Here is a 27,971-nt window from a genome sequence, read left to right as displayed (position 1 = left end):
TTTGTCACCTAGCATAAAATGTTACACTTTGAGAGTGAGAACGTGTTGGATAATAACGAATCACAGTAGGCCAGACTTTAACCCTTTAAGACCTACCATAGAACCAAGTCCGCCAGAGCTTACTTTATATTTTTACATGCTGTAGTGCCATTTTTGGGAGCATTTCAATTTGATATACATCAATACAACCATTATAGCCCAAATTTTAATAATATGTCTGCATTAAGTGCATAGTAATTACATAAATTGCAAAAAAGTGCAATAAACTACAAAAAATAAATCGTTTTTGTTTTTTTAACATATATTTCTAGTTAGAGAAATTTAAGAGGCTTATCCCTCAAAACTTTAAATACAAAAAAGTTGCACAAAATAGTTTCCCACCACAGGAAATTTATTTTGAGTGTCTTTATAGTTTTATTTTTGAAATACACCAATTTTTATATACTGCAGGAAAAACGAAAATAAATATTATAGTGCAAATTTGCAAAAAAACAGCATATGCATCAAAATAAACTATTTCCAGCAGTGCAATATGAGTCCTAAGCATCCCAGAAACGACACAGAAAGTCATAGAGTCAAACATAACTTTTAAAAACACCAGTGTAGGCTCATGAGGCCCTGATGGTAAAAAACTACATTTCCGGAAAATGACATCACTTCCGGTTTTGGGCAGGACATGGCGGACATGCGATAGTTCACGCTGATGGATGTAGGAAGTGTTACAAACAGCTGATCGAATCAGCAAAGCGTGTTTCTGGAATATTATGTTTTTGTTGCTGCAAGTGCTTTTTATGCAGTTTTTGCAAAGCTATATGTGGAAGGAAACTGTGACTTAGGACAAGCTGGTGGCATAAGATGTAAGTACAACTCCTCCGGTTTCATATGCAAAAAAAATTATTGTGCTAGCTTATGTGGTTGCAATGCTACCAGGATTTAAAGATAGTTATGCAACACAGAGCGTGCCCGCTCCGACCGGCTTTAAAGGGTTAAGTAATGAATGCATGAACTAATTTTTTGGCGTCACTCTGAAATAGGATTTTTCTAATTAAAATGCAAGAAAGCCATTCTAATTATTTGTTTAATATTAGCACTGAAGGACACAACCTGGTCAAAAACAATGCAAACATTTCTCTTAGTGTTACTGGAGGCCACGGTAATCCCAATCCGAGTGTGCATCTGGTTAGACATCATGTTTGTAAGAGTTTTATAGCTGAGTACAATAATCTTATCTTTATCTGAATTTGAAGCAGAAAATTAAAGATCATCCATGTCTTTATGTCTTTAAGACATTCCTACAGTTTAGTCTCATGGTTTCATTGACAGAGCTGGAGATCATCTGCATAGCAGGGAAAATGTACACGATACCTTTGAAAGATACTGTGCAGGTGGTAGCATTGTAACAGCCCAGCTGGCCGTCTCTGATGGAGCACTGCTGTTCAGGAGTGCAAGACGAGGCAGAACATCGCAGGTCATTTGGAGCGTGACATTCACATCTCTGGGAGCAACCATCTGTCCAGAAGGACTCGCCAGCCTGTGAACCACACCACACCAAATCATAGCCAAATTGATACAACAAATACAGTTCTTAAAATACCATTTTGAAGGATTTTGTTTTCATTAATTGTAGGTGATTTAGTGCAGTAATTGCTAGATCACTGCAAACTGCAACTATTAATGTACTAAATATTGTGACAGAGCAACTACTCATATCTGTTGATCTTTCTCCCACAGAAAGGACAGATGCTAAATGCCACAATTTCAAGAAATTGTTCTGTTCTGATGTAGCTGTATAATCTTCAACTGATTGTTTTAATGCATTCATTTATTTAGGGACAGATTTTTTCCCCCCCAAAATTCTGCAGTTTAAAGAGTTAGAGCATCATTCTGCTTGTATAGCTACATATTAATTATTTTCTTTTTAGTGGTGTAATATAAAACAGTCATAATAGCTATGCTGAATATATGATAGCAAATGAAGACCTTTTTTTGTGATCCTAAGATTTCAGTTATATGAAACTATAAACTGTAGTTTTGCATTTTGCAACCCCTATTATTTGCTATTTCATAGAAACTACCACATTTCCAGGTATTCATCATGCTTCCTGAAATTTTTCATTTGGTTTGGATTTTATTCGGTTATTAACATGGAACTAACATTTTTTCCATGTTGCAGCCCTGATTCCTGGTTATTAGACCTAAACTACCACATGTATCCAGGTAACGTCAGTTTGCATTTTGTAGCCTTGTTTCTTGGTTATTGAACAGAAACCAACATTGATTCCAGGTAAGATATCAGATTTAAACATAATATTTACGGTGATACTGTTGTCAAACAAAAAAGAATGTTGGTGGATGAGGCAGGATTCATTCCAGCATTATGGCAATATGGTAATGGTATCCCAAAACATTAAAACTTAAAATCATATTAGTATCTTGTTACCCTATTATTATGAGGTTAGTATATATAAAAATGTGTTTTATTGCTAGTGATTGTGACTATACTATTACTAATTGTTTTTTTAAGCTCATGTACATACATTTGTATCCATATCATCACTTATAATTTATGGTCTGTTATTACATAGATTTAAATGTAATAGTACTCACTAGATCACTTGGTTATTACTCTGGAAATGAAGTGGCAATTATTTGCTATATATCTTGTTTTTATCTTCCTGTTTCTACCTTGTTACCTCAATATTACCACATTATTACTGAGCTGTAATAGACTCTGTTGTTTGTTTAATATATATTTCTGAATTTTAAGCTTTGTCACAGTCCAAAACACTTCACGAAGCTTTCTAAATGTAAGAAGGGCAAGTCTGCTGATTCTGCTGATTTGAAGGGAATTACTTCAAAGAGTATTTACTATTGACTTTAATATGTCTTACATCATAGTAGAATCCGTCATACTGGCAGCCACAGCTTTCCACTGGGACACACCTGGTCCCACTCTTGATGAAGCCTTCATCACAGAAACATCCCTCAGAGCAGAACTGCTCACAGGTTTCATCAATGTGACTGGAACAGGTGTGGCCACAGTCAGTACCGCACAGCTCATAATGGCTGTTGGCTGGACAGTCCAGTGCTTAATAAGTGAGAAACGTGACAAATGGCACTAGTCAGACATACCACTTTTAATGTAATACAGTGTGGATACAGTGAGTATTGTAAAATTGTTGGACTTTTTATTTCTGAAGTGGTTAGCAAATTTCTTGTACATTTAGATATAAATAAAATATAATGACATGTTGACTCACTGCAGGTGGTGTTCTCTCTCCAAGGATAGATTCGAACATTAGCAGACTGACAGGCACTGACATATGATTCAATGGCACTGCACAAGAGATCGTGGCCTTGATTTCCTGACAAACATACATCAAACACGCAGTCGTTGAAATATGGCGCCGGGTCCACCTCTTCGTGGCAGAAACTGAAGGGCCCATCAGCTGCCTGTATCACCTCACACTGATCTCTAGTAGGCTGTTCATTGGCACACTGTGGACAGGAGGAGCCACAGCCATCATTGCACGTGTAGTTGCCTGGCACCTTCCAGGCTCTCCCAAACTCATCTGGAGATGTGACTATCGTTCCAGATGGTGTGTGAAAGTCATCATTTGGATTTCCATTGAAATTTCCACAAAGTCCACATATTTTTTCTCTGTTGATGACAACAGTTAGCAATAGTCCTTGTGTTAGTTTCATAAGGATAAATTATTAGTAAATAAATTATTTATATAGCTGGGATTATCCTGTTTTTTAAAGCATGTCAAACAATAATTACTGCAGCGTTGATGGGTGGGAATTGTACCTGTAATTTGGTGGTACGGAGATAAACACTGCACTATATCCATTATAGGTAACACTCAAGCCAAAATTAGTGCTGACAAGTATACGAGATCCTGTTGCATAGATAGACACATTACCTTCATTCAAGATAATAGGTAAATTTCTAGTTACTCCATTCACCTAGAAGAGATATGCAAAGAAAATCAGTGGGTAGTTTTTCTACTTTTTAATTGTTATTGTTTTTCTTTCACAGCAGTAAAAATATCCCTAAAATATATGTAGCTGCCATTTACTTCATACACCTGAAATTGTTCATAACAATCATCGAATGAGAACTATCACTAACTACTTACTTGTACCAAATCTCTTCTGTCCCTTGACATATGCACGTTGTAGCCCCAGACATTCACAAAAACTTCAGCTAGTATTGAAAGTGGACGCCCATTCAATGCCTCATTCTTAGTTTCCACGGAAAACTGATTGAGCTCATCAGTGGCATTACAGAGGGTCACCAGAACATAGCGGCAGGTTCCTTGGAAGTCATAGGCCTTACGATCAAAGGTGATGTAGTGAGGGCCTCCAGTAGCAGAGCAGGTGCCATGAGGGTTGGGATGGCAGCCAAACTCGCCCTCCACCACACGGCAGGACTCCTGGGGCCCACAGGAGTTGGGAGTACAGTGGACGCTCCCTGTAGTGCCGTTACAGGTACACAAGCTCTGACATTCTTCACCATCCCAGAACTGCTCACCACCTTGGTGATAGCGTCCTTGATGATAGCATCCACAAGATGTTGGTGGAACGCACTGGTCACCATTGAGGATCAAACCATTGTTACACTGACAGCCCTCCTGGCACACAGTATCACAGGTGAAGGGGAAAGAGAGGCTGGGGCAAGCAGAAGGACAAGAGCTTCCACAGAGTTCATAATGGCTGTTTGATGGGCAGGTTAGTGCTGGAGAAAAACAAACAGGTTAACATAAAAAAGCATTTTTAAACATTTGGAGATCATGGCTAGAATTAATTCAAAAACAGTTGAATGCTTACCACAGCCAGTTGCATTTCTCCATTGTCCTAAGGCAACACCCTTCTGTTGACACATTAGTGCATAATCTCGTAGGACGCCACACAGAGTTGATGCTGGATTGTTACAGGCCCCCATGATCTCCACACATACATCCACCTGCTGGCTCGGGTCAACCACAGACCAACAGGGTACAAATGGCCCATCTGGTGAGCTGAGAATGCCACAGTACTCAGTAGAATTGTAATTAGTTGTAGAATTTTGGTTCATGCTTTGAACGCAGTCAGCAGCCAGAGAGCCATCTCGCCAACTGTCTCCAAAGTCCTGAGAACTGTTGACCAGGACACCGTTGGGTGTATTGAAGTCATCATGTGGATGACCATTGTAATTACCACAGAGTCCACCCAGTGAACCATTGTAGACACCAGGAGCAGTGACACGGACAAAGTGAGGCCAGACTGTCTGCACAGTTACACCAAAGGAGGTGCGAATGATGACACTGTAAATGCTGCTGTGGAAGATCTGGATTCGGTTGGATGTAGTGCTGAAAGGTAGCCTGATCAGCTGACCGTTAACCTGCAGGATCATCCAGTTTTTTGCAGTTAACAAGACTTAAACAGTATTGAGTCTGTGTACACATAAATAAATATTAAAGGAAGAACATAATTTTAAGTAAGTGTTCCATTCACTTACCTTCACTTTACTGTTCCTTGCCATCTCAATAGATACGTGTATCCCCTCTGCTTCAAAATGCAGAATTCGTGCAAAACCTTGCTGGCCTCTTGGCACTTTTTCTGCTGTCACCATGAAGTGTGGGTGACTGGACAGTCCCATAACTTTGGCAAGTGTCAATCGACACGCCCCAGGATATTGGTATGTCAGTCCATCAAATGTCTGATATGACCCTGGGCCTCTGATCCAGCATGTTTCATAGCTATTTGGTCTGCATCTTCCTTCTCCATTCTCCAGCCTGCATGATTCAAATGGGCCACAACCTTGAGAGTGGAAAGTTATGGAGCCATAACTGCAGCTACAACGTCTCCCACAGTTTTTGTCTAATATTACAGTTTGTCCAGAGCGGTAGTAACGGCCCTCTAAGCTGCAGCCACACTCAGCGTGAGGAACACAGACCCTTGGAAATCAAAACAACATGAGGTATCAGTGTGGGTGTACAAAAAATGAACGCATTAGAACAATGTTGGTATTAAACAAAACAGAATAAAACGATGGTCATTCACATGGTCAGATTGTTATGAAGACAATCGAACAGTGATATAAAGTTCTATAAAGCTCACACAGCTATGTTTATTTGGAAGAGCAACAACCACAATGTCATATGACGAAAAAGTAAAAAACAAAACAATGTAAGCCAGATGGTGTTTTGGTTATCACCTTTCTACAGGGTTGATGCCAACTTCCATAGACAGGTTCTGGGTCAGAGGATAGTCACAGGAGAAGTACAGGTGGATGCTCTTCTCACGACTTATAAGGCCATCATGAGGGTCCACATCCCCGCTGATAGTGTTCTCATAACTGAAATGGGTCCCGTTGCTCTTAAGAGTAAGAAGACAAAAGAGTTTAAGCATAGTTTAGGTTGCCATCAAAAATGCTCTACAATGAATGAAATGCTAGTACAGTGAAAGAATCAAAAAGATTCCTTCAATGTACTAATTGTACCCTCAGCATTGTCCCACAAAGCTGGTCATCACTGTTGAAGTGGAAAACCAGTCGACCATCCTCAAGAGTCCCGTTGCAGGTTTCATCTCGAAGATGGAGGGCATCAGAGTGGAAGCCGGCCTCAAACAGCTGACAGCGGGACAGAGATATGGTGCCAGAACTACTGACACAAGTGATGGACGAGTCTAAGAAGGAGAGAGAAACACAATCTGACCCATTATGGCATGATATTTTTTAAAGCTGAGTCATCAATACTGATTTGAAAGACATTTGTTGACTTGACTGCTTAATATAAAGGCTGACTAATGCAATAAATACACTACAGATACTGCTGAAGGTTTTAGTTAGCCCGCACCGAAGCTCTCATTGTTTGGCCGATGGTGGTGCTCATTACAGAAGCAGCCATAGACACCGTCCTTCTCACCACACCACTCGTGCTCTGTGCAGTCCAGCTTTTCACAGGGGTCTGACTCCTCTGCAGACACAGAGAAAGGATCATCAGTGATGAATGGGAATGATTTAAATTTTTATTAAATGTCTAATTTGAGCAGTGCAAACATACCACAATGCAAAGCAGAGCGCCAGTCAGGGATGTCTAGCCCTAGAACAGAGCAGGTTTTCTCATAGGCGGAGACAGCGGAACACAGCATGCCATTGGCTGGAGTGTAGAGGCAGAGGTCGTAGACACAGGAAGAGAAAAATGGCTGGGGGTCAGAGTGCAGGTGGCAGGTGCTGAATGGGCCGGTGGTGTTGGTGATGACACTGCAGAGTTGGGAATATTCTTCTCTAAAGGTACAGTCATTCAGTCCATCATCATCTTCATCAGTGGAGCCACATCTGGAAAAGACAAATCATACTGCCATCAGCTACTGCCTTGTTGAAGCATCAATAGTGATTTCCATTGCAACTCACCCTGGTTGGCTGGTGGGTGACTTCCAGCTGTGTCCAAAATAATTATCATTTTGTGCCAGTGTGCCATTGGGTAAGACTTTGTCATCTGAAGGATTATTGTTAGAGTTTCCACACATCCCTGTGACTCTGTCATGACGGTTTTGGCCCAGTCTGACCAGCAAAGTGCTCTGACCATCAAACTGGACTAGCAAGTCAGAGGCATCAACCACTATGTAGCTTCCCTGCCTTACCACCTGAGCTAAGATTCCCACTGTGGTGGGAAGAGAAGCATAATTTCCATTTACCTGAGAGGACAAGAGATGCAATAAGTGTGTGTTGTTACTTTTGTGCAGATTAGACAAAGTAGAATGCTGTTCATCTTAAAAGTGATAGATAGTTTACCGTTACTCTTTTATTGGGTCCGATCCTGATGTACACACTTTCTGGATGATTTGAGAGATATATGTCCACTGCAGACACAAATGACACACGGTTGTTTCCACGGTGATTGTTGGTGGCTATCACCTGAAACTGTGTTTCGTTAGTGCCGTGGTTTGTGCTCTCAGTGATGATGTAGGAGCAAGTTCCCTGGAAATGAGCCAAAGCTCCATCAAAGGTGATGTAGTGTGGATCCCCCCACACAGTGCAGGTGGACATGGCATCATAACAGCCCAGCTGGCCGTCTCTGATGGAGCACTGCTGTTCAGGAGTGCAAGACGAGGCAGAACATCGTAGGTCATTTGGAGCGTGACATTCACATCTCTGGGAGCAACCGTCTGTCCAGAAGGACTCGCCAGCCTGTGAACCACACCACACCAAATCATAGCCAAATTGATACAACAAATATAGTTCTTAAAATACCATTTTGAAGGGTTTTGTTTTCATTAATTGTAGGTGATTTAGTGCAATAATTGCTAGATCACTGCAAACTGCAACTAATAATATAATAAATATTTTGACAACTAGTTTGACAACTTTTGAACTTTCTCCCACAGAGAGGACAGATGCTAAATGCTACAATTTCAAGAAATATGTGGAACAGAGCTGCATGAAAAAGGTTTTTAATCGTTCTGATGTAGCTGTATAATCTTCAACTGATTGTTTAATGCATTCATTTATTTAGGGACAGATTTTTATTTATTTATTTAAAATGCAGTTTAAAGAGTTAGAGCATCATTCTGCCTGTATAGCTACATATTAATTATTTTCTTTTTAGTGGTGTAATATAAAACAGTCATAATAGCTATGCTGAATATATGATAGCAAATGAAGACCTTTTTTGTGATCCTAAGATTTCAGTTATATGAAACTATAAACTGTAGTTTTGCATTTTGCAACCCCTATTATTTGCTATTTCATAGAAACTACCACGTTTCCAGGTATTCATCATGCTTCCTGAAATTTTTCATTTGGTTTGGATTTTATTTGGTTATTAACATGGAACTAATATTTTTTCCATGTTGCAGCCCTGATTCCTGGTTATTAGACCTAAACTACCACATGTTTCCAGGTAACGTCAATTTGCATTTTGTAGCCTTGTTTCTTGGTTATTGAACAGAAACCAACATTGATTCCAGGTAAGATATCAGATCTTTTTTTTTTTTCTTTTTCTTTTTTGTGTCCCGTTTGGATCTTTAGCCATCAGAATTGTTGTCTTAAGGCCAAGAAAGATGCCAAGCGGATTTATTTTACCAAGTGGATCATCATGGCCTTGCCATATTGGTCCATTTGATTGACCTTTATTATAATTATGAATTTATTTTATTTTCAGTTGCTACAAACGGGACAGACATGACTGGGGGATAGGACAGGGAGAAAGAATGAAAGAAAGAGAGGGAGAGAAAGAAAACCAAAGGGGAGAAGAGACGGTGAGAAGGGGGGGGAAGAAAGAAAAAACAAACAAACAAAAAAACAAAACACCTGGGTCACCTGTAGGGAGAAAAAAAACAGAAGAGAAAGCAAACAACAAAGAGCAACATAATAAAAAAATAGCACCATCACAATAAACTAGCTAGCAGTAGATATCAGTAGATACTAAATAATAAACGATATTGTGCAGCACGCAAGATAGACAGCGCACAATGTGCTTTGAGGCAGCAGCCAAGAAAGCTGTAGTCCGCGTCTGTGAATACCCGTGTGTACACCTGTGTGCATACCTGTGTGGATCAGCATGCTTGCATTCCAAAGGTTTCTCCATGTAGCGATCTGCTAGGGAGTGTGGGGAGCCACAGCCCCGTCCTCCAGGGTATGAAGCAGGTATGGAGGAGATCAAAACTCCAGACATCCAGAGGCCCCCAGAACACAAGAGACCAAGGAAGACCAACAGAGGGGCAGCCGCGCCACTGTCCCAGTAAGAGCTGAGGAGAGTCCCAGATGAGGGCTCACTCAGCAGCCGCAGAGCAGAAGCCAGGGGGAGTTGCAGTGACGCGCCCGTGAGCTCCGCCGGCAGCTAGCTGTGCCTGAGTGACCGAGCCCCAGGCCGAGAGGCCGGGGGCACCCCACCTCCGAAGTGGCCCGAGCGAGCCCCAGGCTCCAGGCCCCGATAAGCGGCCGCCAAGGAGTGAGCCAGTGTGTACCCAGACGCCCACCCCGAGACACAAAGAACCACCAACGCACCGACACCTGAGGGAGTCCGTCACTGGCAGGGGAAGTGGTGGTGGGTGGAGATAGGCCTCCAAACCTTGGAGGGCCTGAGATGTCCCCAGAGAGGTGGCGTCTGATACCCAACCTGACATATAGACACAGACATACAGGCACACACAGACACAAACATCCATTCCCACCCTCATGCTCTCATATACACTTACTCCACACTCAACCAACGTGGAGACAGACATAAAGAGACACTGTACACACGATCACACTCCCCAAGCGTACTCTACGAACCGGGTCTAGGTACCCTTGCCCCTGGAGGGGGGAACTGCACCCAGACCCAGGTGGTGTTACCCTTTTCCCTGCGGTGGGGAGAGGCAGATCGCCCCGACTCCGCAGCAGCAGGGAGGCCCCACACTCCAGACCGCAGTCGGACGGCCAACTCCTCCTAGCCCCCCCGCTCCAGCAGGCCGCAGAGAATGGGGGTGAGAGAAGACTCCAAACCTCCCTCCACCCGCTCATTGTAGTGTTGATGCATGTGTGTTCTAAGGTGCATTTAAAACCCAGGAGGGCATGGAGCTATCTGCCAGAGAGCAGCAGGTAAGCGCATAGTCCCTCCTGCTAGCCCTCAATGTCTACGTGTATTTAAAATTGAGAGGTGGGCAACGACGCCAGGGGTGAGGTGTACACCCTGATGGTCTTTTGGACTCCGTGTATCGTGCCCACCCCCAAGATCCTATATGTATGTGTAATGAGAGTGTGAGTAACGTGAATGTCTAAGTTGTGGGATAAAATTGAGGCAGAGGCAGCCAGAAGGGGACAGAGGGGGGGGGGGGGGGGGGGGGGGGGGGGGGGGTAGCCTCCTCTGCACCCTGGTGACATACCCCTACTCCAAGGCCCTGCATGTGTGGGTGGTTGTGGTGGAGCGGGAAGAGGGAGGCAGCTGGAGATGGGGAGGGAAGGAAGGGAGGGGCAGGTGACCCCTCCCTGGGGCCAGCTCCCCCGCTGAACCCAGTAGGCACTCCCATACTCCGCAACCCGCCATTGAAAGGGGGCCCAGGCCCATCCAGACCGGGGGCCAGCGCAGCAGCGCCCCCCGGCCCCACAGAGCCCGGGACAGTCCACCCAACCCCACCACAGAGAAAACTGCACCCACCCCACCATCCACTCATCTTCCAGACTACATGAGACAATAGACGCCCAGGCTGAGATCTTCCTCCACCTCTCCTGTATCTCCCCCTCCTTCAGAGAGTTCGTGAGGAGAGGAAAGCTCCTGCAAGGTGTGACAATCTCCCCCACCAGTTGAAGAGCCCCCCAGGTGGCTCGACGCACCGGCGACACCCTGCGCCAGGGATGGGCCCCCATGCACCCACCCGCCCACAACCCCGGCAACACACAAACCTGGACCCAAGGCCCCGAGGCCCGGCCAGGGCCCCAGCCCAGGGACGGAGCGCCCCCAGAACCTCACGCCCATCCCGGACCCACCCAGGGGCAGACAGGCTACCAGGTCAGTAACCCACGTCCGTCAGCACAGACCCTCCCCTAGCCCCGCTGCACGCAGCCACGAGGAAACAGTCACACGAGAGCCAAAAGAGCCCCCAACCGGACATGACCGCTACCCCGGGTTGAGCCCCCCAAGGAAGATGCCTCCGGGGAACCCCCCGACGCCCTAAGCCTGTCCCTACCCCCACACCAATCACAACACTGAAGGCGGGACCAAACTATGACCCCCGACCCCCACTAGGTGATGGAGCTGATCAAAGGAGCCCAGAGCAATTGATCTGATGTGGTGGCAGAGGCTGTGTCAAGACTAATGTAATCTAATAGATAATTTCTATATTGGTTAGAATTAAGATTGTTTTTATTTTTCCAGTTCATGAGGACTGTTTTCTTGGCTATGCATACGGCAGTGAAAACCAGATATCAGATTTAAACATAATATTTACGGTGATACTGTGGTCAAACAAAAAAGAATGTTGGTGGATGAGGCAGGATTCATTCCAGCATTATGGCAATATGGTAATGGTATCCCAAAACATTAAAACTTAAAATCATATTAGTATCTTGTTACCCTATTATTATGAGGTTAGTATATATAAAAATGTGTTTTATTGCTAGTGATTGTGACTATACTATTACTAATTGTTTTTTTAAGCTCATGTACATACATTTGTATCCATATTATCACTTATAATTTATGGTCTGTTATTACATAGATTTAAATGTAATAGTACTCACTAGATCACTTGGTTATTACTCTGGAAATGAAGTGGCAATTATTTGCTATATATCTAGTTTTTATCTTCCTGTTTCCACCTTGTTACCTCAATATTACCACATTATTACTGAGCTGTAATAGACTCTGTTGTTTGTTTAATATATATTTCTGAATTTTAAGCTTTGTCACAGTCCAAAACACTTCACGAAGCTTTCTAAATGTAAGAAGGGAAAGTCTGCTGATTCTGCTGATTTGAAGGGAATTACTTCAAAGAGTATTTACTATTGACTTTAATATGTCTTACATCATAGTAGAATCCGTCATACTGGCAGCCACAGCGTTCCACTGGGACACACCTGGTCCCACTCTTGATGAAGCCTTCATCACAGAAACATCCCTCAGAGCAGAACTGCTCACAGGTTTCATCAATGTGACTGGCACAGGTGTGGCCACAGTCAGTACCGCACAGCTCATAATGGCTGTTGGCTGGACAGTCCAGTGCTTAATAAGTGAGAAACGTGACAAATGGCACTAGTCAGACATACCACTTTTAATGTAATACAGTGTGGATACAGTGAGTATTGTAAAATTATTGGACATTTTATTTCTGAAGTGGTTAGCAAATTTCTTGTACATTTAGATATAAATAAAATATAATGACATGTTGACTCACTGCAGGTGGTGTTCTCTCTCCAGGGATAGATTCGAACATTAGCAGACTGACAGGCACTGACATATGATTCAATGGCACTGCACAAGAGATCGTGGCCTTGATTTCCTGACAAACATACATCAAACACGCAGTCGTTGAAATATGGCGCCGGGTCCACCTCTTCGTGGCAGAAACTGAAGGGCCCATCAGCTGCCTGTATCACCTCACACTGATCTCTAGCAGGCTGTTCATTGGCACACTGTGGACAGGAGGAGCCACAGCCATCATTGCACGTGTAGTTGCCTGGCACCTTCCAGGCTCTCCCAAACTCATCTGGAGATGTGACTATCGTTCCAGATGGTGTGTGAAAGTCATCATTTGGATTTCCATTGAAATTTCCACAAAGTCCACATATTTTTTCTCTGTTGATGACAACAGTTAGCAATAGTCCTTGTGTTAGTTTCATAAGGATAAATTATTAGTAAATAAATTATTTATATAGCTGGGATTATCCTGTTTTTTAAAGCATGTCAAACAATAATTACTTCAGCTTTGATGGGTGGGAATTGTACCTGTAATTTGGTGGTACGGAGATAAACACTGCACTATATCCATTATAGGTAACACTCAAGCCAAAATTAGTGCTGACAAGTATACGAGATCCTGTTGCATAGATAGACACATTACCTTCATTCAAGACAATAGGTAAATTTCTAGTTACTCCATTCACCTAGAAGAGATATGCAAAGAAAATCAGTGGGTAGTTTTTCTACTTTTTAATTGTTATTTTTTTCATTCACAGCAGTAAAAATATCCCTAAAATATATGTAGCTGCCATTTACTTCATACACCTGAAATTGTTCATAACAATCATCGAATGAGAACTATCACTAACTACTTACTTGTACCAAACCTCTTCTGTCCCTTGACATATGCACGTCGTAGCCCCAGACATTCACAAAAACTTCAGCTACTATTGAAAGTGGAAGCCCATTCAATGCCTCATTCTTAGCTTCCACGGAGAACTGATTGAGCTCATCAGTGGCATTACAGAGGGTCACCAGAACATAGCGGCAGGTTCCTTGGAAGTCATAGGCCTTGCGATCAAAGGTGATGTAGTGAGGGTCTCCAGAGGCAGAGCAGGTGCCATGAAGGTTGGGATGGCAGCCAAACTCGCTCTCCACCACACGGCAGGACTCCTGGGGCCCACAGGAGTTGGGAGTACAGTGGACGTTCCCTGTAGTGCCGTTACAGGTACACAAGCTCTGACATTCTTCACCATCCCAGAACTGCTCACCACCTTGGTGATAGCGTCCTTGATGATAGCATCCACAAGATGTTGGTGGAACGCACTGGTCACCATTGAGGATAAAACCACTGTTACACTGACAGCCCTCCTGGCACACAGTATCACAGGTGAAGGGGAAAGAGAGGCTGGGGCAAGCAGAAGGACAAGAGGTTCCACAGAGTTCATAATGGCTGTTTGATGGGCAGGTTAGTGCTGGAGAAAAACAAACAGGTTAACATAAAAAAGCATTTTTAAACATTTGGAGATCATGGCTAGAATTACCGTATTTCCCGGACTACAAAGCGCACCTGAATATTAGCCGCACAAGCTAAAATCAGGGGAAAATCCTGTTTTATACATACATTAGCCGCACCTGACTAAAAGCCGCAGGTGTTTCAATATTGACTTATCATATGTAAGAGAATATGCACAAAGCGAATTGTCAGGAAAGAGATGGCTGTTTGGAGACACACCCCTTTTATTAATATTTTGAAAAACAAGTTATGGGTACATATTTGCACATGTGCTGTGCTTCATAAATGAGTAACAAATGTAGTACATAACAGTAACCTACGGCACACCAGAAAAATAGATTCGGACTACCTTTTAGGCTCAGGTGCAGTGACACGGCTTTAACAAGAAGAAAAGTCAGTCATTCACCACCATCTTCCTGCGCACTAAAACCACCAAAGTCCTCTTCTCCAGTGTCGGAAACGAACAGGCTCAGGATGGCTTCGTCATCCACTCTCAGCTTCTTTCCTTCGTTGTCACTTTCAAAACCAAAGATAATCCTCATTGTCATTGTCAGTGTCGGAGTCGAACACCCTCTGAAGGGCCGTGGCGGTGTCCTCCTCTTCATCATGCAGCAGTCCAGCCCTTCGAAATCCGTTGGTGATCGTGGATGTTTGCACACTTTTCCACGCTGTCAGAATCCACCGGTAGAGTTGAGCACAACTTGCTTTTCGCAAGTTTATCGCCGCTCATCATCCACGACTCCCGCTGAACGCGTAGCGCTACTTTGAAGTTTGTTTTTCGCGCTACTTGTACGGCACTATGTTGCCTGGCGGATGGACATGTGACCAACATACCACTCTTGAACCCCGATCCTTCCGCCAGGCAACGTAGTGCCGTACAACAGCGGAACAAACAAAACAAATCGTCTTACGATATCACAAAAATCATGGACAATCCATAGAAAAGCCGCACCTGACTAAAAGCCGCAGGGTTCAAAGCTTGTGCAAAAAGTAGCGGCTTATAGCCCGACAATTACGGTAATTCAAAAACAGTTGAATGCTTACCACAGCCAGTTGCATTTCTCCATTGTCCTAAGGCAACACCCTTCTGTTGACACATTAGTGCATAATCTCGTAGGACGCCACACAGGGTTGATGCTGGATTGTTAGAGCCCCCCATGATCTCCACACATACATCCACCTGCTGGCTTGGGTCAACCACAGACCAACAGGGTACAAATGGCCCATCTGGTGAGCTGAGAATGCCACAGTACTCAGTAGAATTGTAATTAGTTGTAGAATTTTGGTTCATGCTTTCCACGCAGTGAGCAGCCAGAGAGCCATCTCGCCAACTGTCTCCAAAGTCCTGAGAACTGTTGACCAGAACACCGTTGGGTGTATTGAAGTCATCATGTGGATGACCATTGTAATTACCACAGAGTCCACCCAGTGAACCATTGTAGACACCAGGAGCAGTGACACGGACAAAGTGAGGCCAGACTGTCTGCACAGTTACACCAAAGGAGGTGCGAATGATGACACTGTAAATGCTGCTGTGGAAGATCTGGATTCGGTTGGATGTAGTGCTGAAAGGTAGCCTGATCAGCTGACCGTTAACCTGCAGGATCATCCAGTTTTTTGCAGTTAACAAGACTTAAACAGTATTGTGTCCGTGTACACATAAATAAATATTAAAGGAAGAACATAATTTTAAGTAAGTGTTCCATTCACTTACCTTCACTTTACTGTTCCTTGCCATCTCAATAGATACGTGTATCCCCTCTGCTTCAAAATGCAGAATTCGTGCAAAACCATGCTGGCCTCTTGGCACTTTTTCTGCTGTCACCATGAAGTGTGGGTGACTGGACAGTCCCATAACTTTGGCAAGTGTCAATCGACACGCCCCAGGATATTGGTATGTCAGTCCATCAAATGTCTGATATGACCCTGGGCCTCTGATCCAGCATGTTTCATAGCTATTTGGTCTGCATCCTCTTTCTCCATCCTCCACCCTGCATGATTCAAGTGGGCCACAACCATGAGAGTGGCAAGTCATGGAGCCATAACTGCAGCTACAACGTCTCCCACAGTCTCCGTCTAGTATTACAGTTTGTCCAGAGCGGTAGTAACGGCCCTCAAAGCTGCAGCCACACTCAGCATGAGGGACGCAGACCCCACCACTGAGGATGTAGCCTGAATCACAGATGCAGCTTTCCTGGGGAGGTAGAGGGCAGTTATGGGTAGAGTTGGGATTAACACAGGTAGGTGGACATCCTGTGCCTTCAGACTCAAAGTGGCTGTTGGCTGGACATGGGATTTCTAGGCATAAGAGAACAACATCGATATTTACATCGGTGGAATTTTAATACAATAATATTTTGAAATAATGCAAAAAAAAAAAAAGTGATTAACATACCACAAAAGCCAGGTGTCCTCCAACTTGGTAGCCGAATACCACTTTGTTGACACTGACTTGCATACACACTTAGGGCTTGACAGAGAATAGGTCGGTACCCTCCTCCTACACACAGATCATACACACAACTGTCCACAAAGGACTGTGGAGGAAGTTGCTGATGGCAAGCCGTGAAAGGTCCAGAACTACTGCTGAGGATACCACAGTGGTCAGTGTTGCTGTACAATGCTGTCTCTTCTACAGTGCAAACAGCACAGTCCAGACCTCCGCACTGTGGCCCACAGCCAGGCTCATCATCCCCAGATGCTTGCCAGCTGTTAGCAAAAACCACATCAGAGCTCACAACCTCACCGTCACGAGTTTGAAAGTCATCTCTACGAATGCCATTGAAGTTTCCACAAAGACCGCATGTACCATTCTGGTAAGTGTAGGGCAAGCTGATCTGGACATGATGATTTGTGTCATAAGACACCACTAAACCAAAGTCAGTGCTGACAAACACAGAAAAACCTGACTCATAAACCTGCACGGTGCCATTGCTAAGGGAGAATGGAGTGAATGCAAAGTTCCCGTTAACCTGTAAAAAAACCAGCAAATATATCAAGTGAGAAAAGTATATCTGGTCATAAAGTGTAGAATTTATCCAGAATCAAAATGACCAACCTTAGCCTGACCACGACGTCCTTTGACAAGCTCAATTGTGTCATTGTAGACATGCACTTTCACCAGTCGTGTCCAAGAGACTCGAGTACTGCCTCTGTGCTCATTTTTGCCTTCTACTCTGTAGTAGGGCCGTCCACTATTACATTGCTCAGAGAGAACATACGTGCAAGTGCCTTGAAAGTGAAACACTGTGTTATCAAAGGTGTAGTAATGGGGATCACCGCTTATGGTGCAGGTTCCTCTTGGCACTGTCTGACAGGAGAACTGGAAGGAAGCTGGCTTGCAGATCTGTGAAAAGGAGCACGGCTCATTGCGGCACTGCAGGCCTGTTGAGGTACATGTGCACTTCTGTGCACAGGTCCTGTCACTCCAGAATGAAGCACCCAGCTGCACTAATTCACCTTAAAAAGAATAAAAGGAAATGTCCCTTATGCCTTGTGTTAAATGTCCAGACATTTACATTCATAAAGCTTTAGGAAAAAACTTTCAAACCTTACATTTTTTTCATGTACTGTCAAATAACAGCAGGAATTGCCTCAAGGCACTTTATATTGTAAACTAAAGACCCTCAAATAACAGAGAGACCACTGCAACAATCCAACAATGCCTAACAGCAGTCTGAGATGTGCTCTGTTGGGAGGATACGGCACTATGATTTCATTAAGATAAGATGAGGCCTGATTGTTCAAGACCTATATGAGGAAAATAATTTTACATTTGAATCTGGCTTTAACAGGGAGCAAAAGAAGGGAAGCTAGGATAGGAGAAATATGTTCTTTCTTTTTAGTCCCTGTCCGTACTGCAGCATTTTGGATCAACTCAATGCTTTTCAGTGAGTTTTTGGGAAAATCTGATAATACAGACCGTTCTCACTCCCGAGGCGTAACATCCCGACGTTTTGTCACGTCCCATGGCGTTCCTGAGGAACGCGAAAGGTGACCTTCCGCGTTCTTATGGTACGCGCCGGGTTATGGATGAAATCAAGTGGAATGACGGTCCTGCGGTAATAGAGGTTCCAGCCCTGTATTCCAGCCCTAAACCTAACCTTATTCCTAACCCTAACCATAACGTTATTCCTAATCTTAACCAGTACTTTAATGGCATGAAATAGTGTTTTCCCAAGCGATGTTGAGAAAAAGAGCAAACATTTGTAGATTGAGACCAAACGGTTCTCATATTCCCTCATTTTTCCGATCTCGTCATTTAGGAACGTGTTGGGTGTCCAAAAACATAATATGTTGACAATTTGTCACCTAGCATAAAATGTTACACTTTGAGAGTGAGAACGTGTTGGATAATAACGAATCACAGTAGGCCAGACTTTAACCCTTTAAGACCTACCATAGAACCAAGTCCGCCAGAGCTTACTTTATATTTTTACATGCTGTAGTGCCATTTTTGGGAGCATTTCAATTTGATATACATCAATACAACCATTATAGCCCAAATTTTAATAATATGTCTGCATTAAGTGCATAGTAATTACATAAATTGCAAAAAAGTGCAATAAACTACAAAAAATAAATCGTTTTTGTTTTTTTAACATATATTTCTAGTTAGAGAAATTTAAGAGGCTTATCCCTCAAAACTTTAAATACAAAAAAGTTGCACAAAATAGTTTCCCACCACAGGAAATTTATTTTGAGTGTCTTTATAGTTTTATTTTTGAAATACACCAATTTTTATATACTGCAGGAAAAACGAAAATAAATATTATAGTGCAAATTTGCAAAAAAACAGCATATGCATCAAAATAAACTATTTCCAGCAGTGCAATATGAGTCCTAAGCATCCCAGAAACGACACAGAAAGTCATAGAGTCAAACATAACTTTTAAAAACACCAGTGTAGGCTCATGAGGCCCTGATGGTAAAAAACTACATTTCCGGAAAATGACATCACTTCCGGTTTTGGGCAGGACATGGCGGACATGCGATAGTTCACGCTGATGGATGTAGGAAGTGTTACAAACAGCTGATCGAATCAGCAAAGCGTGTTTCTGGAATATTATGTTTTTGTTGCTGCAAGTGCTTTTTATGCAGTTTTTGCAAAGCTATATGTGGAAGGAAACTGTGACTTAGGACAAGCTGGTGGCATAAGATGTAAGTACAACTCCTCCGGTTTCATATGCAAAAAAAATTATTGTGCTAGCTTATGTGGTTGCAATGCTACCAGGATTTAAAGATAGTTATGCAACACAGAGCGTGCCCGCTCCGACCGGCTTTAAAGGGTTAAGTAATGAATGCATGAACTAATTTTTTGGCGTCACTCTGAAATAGGATTTTTCTAATTAAAATGCAAGAAAGCCATTCTAATTATTTGTTTAATATTAGCACTGAAGGACACAACCTGGTCAAAAACAATGCAAACATTTCTCTTAGTGTTACTGGAGGCCACGGTAATCCCAATCCGAGTGTGCATCTGGTTAGACATCATGTTTGTAAGAGTTTTATAGCTGAGTACAATAATCTTATCTTTATCTGAATTTGAAGCAGAAAATTAAAGATCATCCATGTCTTTATGTCTTTAAGACATTCCTACAGTTTAGTCTCATGGTTTCATTGACAGAGCTGGAGATCATCTGCATAGCAGGGAAAATGTACACGATACCTTTGAAAGATACTGTGCAGGTGGTAGCATTGTAACAGCCCAGCTGGCCGTCTCTGATGGAGCACTGCTGTTCAGGAGTGCAAGACGAGGCAGAACATCGCAGGTCATTTGGAGCGTGACATTCACATCTCTGGGAGCAACCATCTGTCCAGAAGGACTCGCCAGCCTGTGAACCACACCACACCAAATCATAGCCAAATTGATACAACAAATACAGTTCTTAAAATACCATTTTGAAGGATTTTGTTTTCATTAATTGTAGGTGATTTAGTGCAGTAATTGCTAGATCACTGCAAACTGCAACTATTAATGTACTAAATATTGTGACAGAGCAACTACTCATATCTGTTGATCTTTCTCCCACAGAAAGGACAGATGCTAAATGCCACAATTTCAAGAAATTGTTCTGTTCTGATGTAGCTGTATAATCTTCAACTGATTGTTTTAATGCATTCATTTATTTAGGGACAGTTACCCCCCCCCCCCCCCCAAAAAAAAAAAAAATTCTGCAGTTTAAAGAGTTAGAGCATCATTCTGCTTGTATAGCTACATATTAATTATTTTCTTTTTAGTGGTGTAATATAAAACAGTCATAATAGCTATGCTGAATATATGATAGCAAATGAAGACCTTTTTTTGTGATCCTAAGATTTCAGTTATATGAAACTATAAACTGTAGTTTTGCATTTTGCAACCCCTATTATTTGCAATTTCATAGAAACTACCACATTTCCAGGTATTCATCATGCTTCCTGAAATTTTTCATTTGGTCTGGATTTTATTCGGTTATTAACATGGAACTAACATTTTTTCCATGTTGCAGCCCTGATTCCTGGTTATTAGACCTAAACTACCACATGTTTCCAGGTAACGTCAGTTTGCATTTTGTAGCCTTGTTTCTTGGTTATTGAACAGAAACCAACATTGATTCCAGGTAAGATATCAGATTTAAACATAATATTTACGGTGATACTGTTGTCAAACAAAAAAGAATGTTGGTGAATGAGGCAGGATTCATTCCAGCATTATGGCAATATGGTAATGGTATCCCAAAACATTAAAACTTAAAATCATATTAGTATCTTGTTACCCTATTATTATGAGGTTAGTATATATAAAAATGTGTTTAATTGTTAGTAAATGTGACTATACTATTACTAATTGGGTTTTTTTAAGCTCATGTACATACATTTGTATCCATATCATCACTTATAATTTATGGTCTGTTATTACATAGATTTAAATGTAATAGTACTCACTAGATCACTTGGTTATTACTCTGGAAATGAAGTGGCAATTATTTGCTATATATCTTGTTTTTATCTTCCTGTTTCTACCTTGTTACCTCAATATTACCACATTATTACTGAGCTATAATAGACTCTGTTGTTTGTTTAATATATATTTCTGAATTGTAAGCTTTGTCACAGTCCAAAACACTTCACGAAGCTTTCTACATGTAAGAAGGGCAAGTCTGCTGATTCTGCTGATTTGAAGGGAATTACTTCAAAGAGTATTTACTATTGACTTTAATATGTCTTACATCATAGTAGAATCCGTCATACTGGCAGCCACAGCTTTCCACTGGGACACACCTGGTCCCACTCTTGATGAAGCCTTCATCACAGAAACATCCCTCAGAACAGAACTGCTCACAGGTTTCATCAATGCTACTGGCACAGGTGTGGCCACAGTCAGTACCGCACAGCTCATAATGGCTGTTGGCTGGACACTCCAGTGCTTAATAAGTGAGAAACGTGACAAATGGCACTAGTCAGACATACCACTTTTAATGTAATACAGTGTGGATACAGTGAGTATTGTAAAATTGTTGGACTTTTTATTTCTGAAGTGGTTAGCAAATTTCTTGTACATTTAGATATAAATAAAATATAATGACATGTTGACTCACTGCAGGTGGTGTTCTCTCTCCAAGGATAGATTCGAACATTAGCAGACTGACAGGCACTGACATATGATTCAATGGCACTGCACAAGAGATCGTGGCCTTGATTTCCTGACAAACATACATCAAACACGCAGTCGTTGAAATATGGCGCCGGGTCCACCTCCTCGTGGCAGAAACTGAAGGGCCCATCAGCTGCCTGTATCACCTCACACTGATCTCTAGCAGACTGTTCATTGGCACACTGTGGACAGGAGGAGCCACAGCCATCATTGCACGTGTAGTTGCCTGGCACCTTCCAGGCTCTCCCAAACTCATCTGGAGATGTGACTATCGTTCCAGATGGTGTGTGAAAGTCATCATTTGGATTTCCATTGAAATTTCCACAAAGTCCACATATTTTTTCTCTGTTGATGACAACAGTTAGCAATAGTCCTTGTGTTAGTTTCATAAGGATAAATTATTAGTAAATAAATTATTTATATAGCTGGGATTATCCTGTTTTTTAAAGCATGTCAAACAATAATTACTGCAGCTTTGATGGGTGGGAATTGTACCTGTAATTTGGTGGTACGGAGATAAACACTGCACTATATCCATTATAGGTAACACTCAAGCCAAAATTAGTGCTGACAAGTATACGAGATCCTGTTGCATAGATAGACACATTACCTTCATTCAAGATAATAGGTAAATTTCTAGTTACTCCATTCACCTAGAAGAGATATGCAAAGAAAATCAGTGGGTAGTTTTTCTACTTTTTAACTGTTATTTTTTTCATTCACAGCAGTAAAAATATCCCTAAAATATATGTAGCTGCCATTTACTTCATACACCTGAAATTGTTCATAACAATCATCGAATGAGAACTATCACTAACTACTTACTTGTACCAAACCTCTTCTGTCCCTTGACATATGCACGTCGTAGCCCCAGACATTCACAAAAACTTCAGCTACTATTGAAAGTGGAAGCCCATTCAATGCCTCATTCTTAGCTTCCACGGAAAACTGATTGAGCTCATCAGTGGCATTACAGAGGGTCACCAGAACATAGCGGCAGGTTCCTTGGAAGTCATAGGCCTTACGATCAAAGGTGATGTAGTGAGGGTCTCCAGTAGCAGAGCAGGTGCCATGAGGGTTGGGATGGCAGCCAAACTCGCCCTCCACCACACGGCAGGACTCCTGGGGCCCACAGGAGTTGGGAGTACAGTGGACGTTCCCTGTAGTGCCGTTACAGGTACACAAGCTCTGACATTCTTCACCATCCCAGAACTGCTCACCACCTTGGTGATAGCGTCCTTGATGATAGCATCCACAAGATGTTGGTGGAACGCACTGGTCACCATTGAGGATAAAACCACTGTTACACTGACAGCCCTCCTGGCACACAGTATCACAGGTGAAGGGGAAAGAGAGGCTGGGGCAAGCAGAAGGACAAGAGGTTCCACAGAGTTCATAATGGCTGTTTGATGGGCAGGTTAGTGCTGGAGAAAAACAAACAGGTTAACATAAAAAAGCATTTTTAAACATTTGGAGATCATGGCTAGAATTACCGTATTTCCCGGACTACAAAGCGCACCTGAATATTAGCCGCACAAGCTAAAATCAGGGGAAAATCCTGTTTTGTACATACATTAGCCGCACCTGACTAAAAGCCGCAGGTGTTTCAATATTGACTTATCATATGTAAGAGAATATGCACAAAGCGAATTGTCAGGAATGAGATGGCTGTTTGGAGACACACCCCTTTTATTAATATTTTGAAAAACAAGTTATGGGTACATATTTGCACATGTGCTGTGCTTCATAAATGAGTAACAAATGTAGTACATAACAGTAACCTACAGCACACCAGAAAAATAGATTCGGACTACCTTTTAGGCTCAGGTGCAGTGACACGGCTTTAACAAGAAGAAAAGTCAGTCATTCACCACCATCTTCCTGCGCACTAAAACCACCAAAGTCCTCTTCTCCAGTGTTGGAAACGAACAGGCTCAGGATGGCTTCGTCATCCACTCTCAGCTTCTTTCCTTCGTTGTCACTTTCAAAACCAAAGATAATCCTCATTGTCATTGTCAGTGTCGGAGTCGAACACCCTCTGAAGGGCCGTGGCGGTGTCCTCCTCTTCATCATGCAGCAGTCCAGCCCTTCGAAATCCGTTGGTGATCGTGGATGTTTGCACACTTTTCCACGCTGTCAGAATCCACCGGTAGAGTTGAGCACAACTTGCTTTTCGCAAGTTTATCGCCGCTCATCATCCACGACTCCCGCTGAACGCGTAGCGCTACTTTGAAGTTTGTTTTTCGCGCTACTTGTACGGCACTATGTTGCCTGGCGGATGGACATGTGACCAACATACCACTCTTGAACCCCGATCCTTCCGCCAGGCAACGTAGTGCCGTACAACAGCGGAACAAACAAAACAAATCGTCTTACGATATCACAAAAATCATGGACAATCCATAGAAAAGCCGCACCTGACTAAAAGCCGCAGGGTTCAAAGCTTGTGCAAAAAGTAGCGGCTTATAGCCCGACAATTACGGTAATTCAAAAACAGTTGAATGCTTACCACAGCCAGTTGCATTTCTCCATTGTCCTAAGGCAACACCCTTCTGTTGACACATTAGTGCATAATCTCGTAGGACGCCACACAGGGTTGATGCTGGATTGTTAGAGCCCCCCATGATCTCCACACATACATCCACCTGCTGGCTTGGGTCAACCACAGACCAACAGGGTACAAATGGCCCATCTGGTGAGCTGAGAATGCCACAGTACTCAGTAGAATTGTAATTAGTTGTAGAATTTTGGTTCATGCTTTCCACGCAGTGAGCAGCCAGAGAGCCATCTCGCCAACTGTCTCCAAAGTCCTGAGAACTGTTGACCAGAACACCGTTGGGTGTATTGAAGTCATCATGTGGATGACCATTGTAATTACCACAGAGTCCACCCAGTGAACCATCGTAGACACCAGGAGCAGTGACACGGACAAAGTGAGGCCAGACTGTCTGCACAGTTACACCAAAGGAGGTGCGAATGATGACACTGTAAATGCTGCTGTGGAAGATCTGGATTCGGTTGGATGTAGTGCTGAAAGGTAGCCTGATCAGCTGACCGTTAACCTGCAGGATCATCCAGTTTTTTGCAGTTAACAAGACTTAAACAGTATTGTGTCCGTGTACACATAAATAAATATTAAAGGAAGAACATAATTTTAAGTAAGTGTTCCATTCACTTACCTTCACTTTACTGTTCCTTGCCATCTCAATAGATACGTGTATCCCCTCTGCTTCAAAATGCAGAATTCGTGCAAAACCATGCTGGCCTCTTGGCACTTTTTCTGCTGTCACCATGAAGTGTGGGTGACTGGACAGTCCCATAACTTTGGCAAGTGTCAATCGACACGCCCCAGGATATTGGTATGTCAGTCCATCAAATGTCTGATATGACCCTGGGCCTCTGATCCAGCATGTTTCATAGCTATTTGGTCTGCATCCTCTTTCTCCATCCTCCACCCTGCATGATTCAAGTGGGCCACAACCATGAGAGTGGCAAGTCATGGAGCCATAACTGCAGCTACAACGTCTCCCACAGTCTCCGTCTAGTATTACAGTTTGTCCAGAGCGGTAGTAACGGCCCTCAAAGCTGCAGCCACACTCAGCATGAGGGACGCAGACCCCACCACTGAGGATGTAGCCTGAATCACAGATGCAGCTTTCCTGGGGAGGTAGAGGGCAGTTATGGGTAGAGTTGGGATTAACACAGGTAGGTGGACATCCTGTGCCTTCAGACTCAAAGTGGCTGTTGGCTGGACATGGGATTTCTAGGCATAAGAGAACAACATCGATATTTACATCGGTGGAATTTTAATACAATAATATTTTGAAATAATGCAAAAAAAAAAAAGTGATTAACATACCACAAAAGCCAGGTGTCCTCCAACTTGGTAGCCGAATACCACTTTGTTGACACTGACTTGCATACACACTTAGGGCTTGACAGAGAATAGGTCGGTACCCTCCTCCTACACACAGATCATACACACAACTGTCCACAAAGGACTGTGGAGGAAGTTGCTGATGGCAAGCCGTGAAAGGTCCAGAACTACTGCTGAGGATACCACAGTGGTCAGTGTTGCTGTACAATGCTGTCTCTTCTACAGTGCAAACAGCACAGTCCAGACCTCCGCACTGTGGCCCACAGCCAGGCTCATCATCCCCAGATGCTTGCCAGCTGTTAGCAAAAACCACATCAGAGCTCACAACCTCACCGTCACGAGTTTGAAAGTCATCTCTACGAATGCCATTGAAGTTTCCACAAAGACCGCATGTACCATTCTGGTAAGTGTAGGGCAAGCTGATCTGGACATGATGATTTGTGTCATAAGACACCACTAAACCAAAGTCAGTGCTGACAAACACAGAAAAACCTGACTCATAAACCTGCACGGTGCCATTGCTAAGGGAGAATGGAGTGAATGCAAAGTTCCCGTTAACCTGTAAAAAAACCAGCAAATATATCAAGTGAGAAAAGTATATCTGGTCATAAAGTGTAGAATTTATCCAGAATCAAAATGACCAACCTTAGCCTGACCACGACGTCCTTTGACAAGCTCAATTGTGTCATTGTAGACATGCACTTTCACCAGTCGTGTCCAAGAGACTCGAGTACTGCCTCTGTGCTCATTTTTGCCTTCTACTCTGTAGTAGGGCCGTCCACTATTACATTGCTCAGAGAGAACATACGTGCAAGTGCCTTGAAAGTGAAACACTGTGTTATCAAAGGTGTAGTAATGGGGATCACCGCTTATGGTGCAGGTTCCTCTTGGCACTGTCTGACAGGAGAACTGGAAGGAAGCTGGCTTGCAGATCTGTGAAAAGGAGCACGGCTCATTGCGGCACTGCAGGCCTGTTGAGGTACATGTGCACTTCTGTGCACAGGTCCTGTCACTCCAGAATGAAGCACCCAGCTGCACTAATTCACCTTAAAAAGAATAAAAGGAAATGTCCCTTATGCCTTGTGTTAAATGTCCAGACATTTACATTCATAAAGCTTTAGGAAAAAACTTTCAAAACTTACATTTTTTTCATGTACTGTCAAATAACAGCAGGAATTGCCTCAAGGCACTTTATATTGTAAACTAAAGACCCTCAAATAACAGAGAGACCACTGCAACAATCCAACAATGCCTAACAGCAGTCTGAGATGTGCTCTGTTGGGAGGATACGGCACTATGATTTCATTAAGATAAGATGAGGCCTGATTGTTCAAGACCTATATGAGGAAAATAATTTTACATTTGAATCTGGCTTTAACAGGGAGCAAAAGAAGGGAAGCTAGGATAGGAGAAATATGTTCTTTCTTTTTAGTCCCTGTCCGTACTGCAGCATTTTGGATCAACTCAATGCTTTTCAGTGAGTTTTTGGGAAAATCTGATAATACAGACCGTTCTCACTCCCGAGGCGTAACATCCCGACGTTTTGTCACGTCCCATGGCGTTCCTGAGGAACGCGAAAGGTGACCTTCCGCGTTCTTATGGTACGCGCCGGGTTATGGATGAAATCAAGTGGAATGACGGTCCTGCGGTAATAGACGTTCCAGCCCTGTATTCCAGCCCTAAACCTAACCTTATCCCTAACCCTAACCATAACGTTATTCCTAATCGTAACCAGTACTTTAATGGCATGAAATAGTGTTTTCCCAAGCGATGTTGAGAAAAAGAGCAAACATTTGTAGATTGAGACCAAACGGTTCTCATATTCCCTCATTTTTCCAATCTCGTCATTTAGGAATGTGTTGGGTGTCCAAAAACGTAATATGTTGACAATTTGTCACCTAGCATAAAATGTTACGCTTTGAGAGTGAGAACGTGTTGGATAATAACGAATCACAGTAGGCCAGACTTTAACCCTTTAAGAACTACCATAGAACCAAGTCCGCCAGAGCTTACTTTATATTTTTACATGCTGTAGTGCCATTTTTGGGAGCATTTCAAGTTGATATACATCAATAC

General features: G+C 42.9%; 1 pseudogene; it reads right to left on the bottom strand.

Annotated features, from left to right (window-relative positions):
* Positions 1 to 1,273: 1,273 nt before the first annotated feature.
* On the bottom strand, positions 1,274 to 26,996 carry LOC146626672 (IgGFc-binding protein-like; annotated as a pseudogene).
* Between the last annotated feature and the right edge of the window lie 975 nt (positions 26,997 to 27,971).

The sequence above is a fragment of the Diplotaxodon limnothrissa genome, linkage group LG8 (genome assembly GCF_057381915.1).
Source record: "Diplotaxodon limnothrissa isolate DT_005_m linkage group LG8, D_limnothrissa_male_GT1.1, whole genome shotgun sequence".
Taxonomy (NCBI): Eukaryota; Metazoa; Chordata; class Actinopteri; order Cichliformes; family Cichlidae; genus Diplotaxodon; species Diplotaxodon limnothrissa.
Note: the sequence above shows the minus strand (reverse complement) of the source record. Positions and strands in the feature narration are given on the sequence as shown.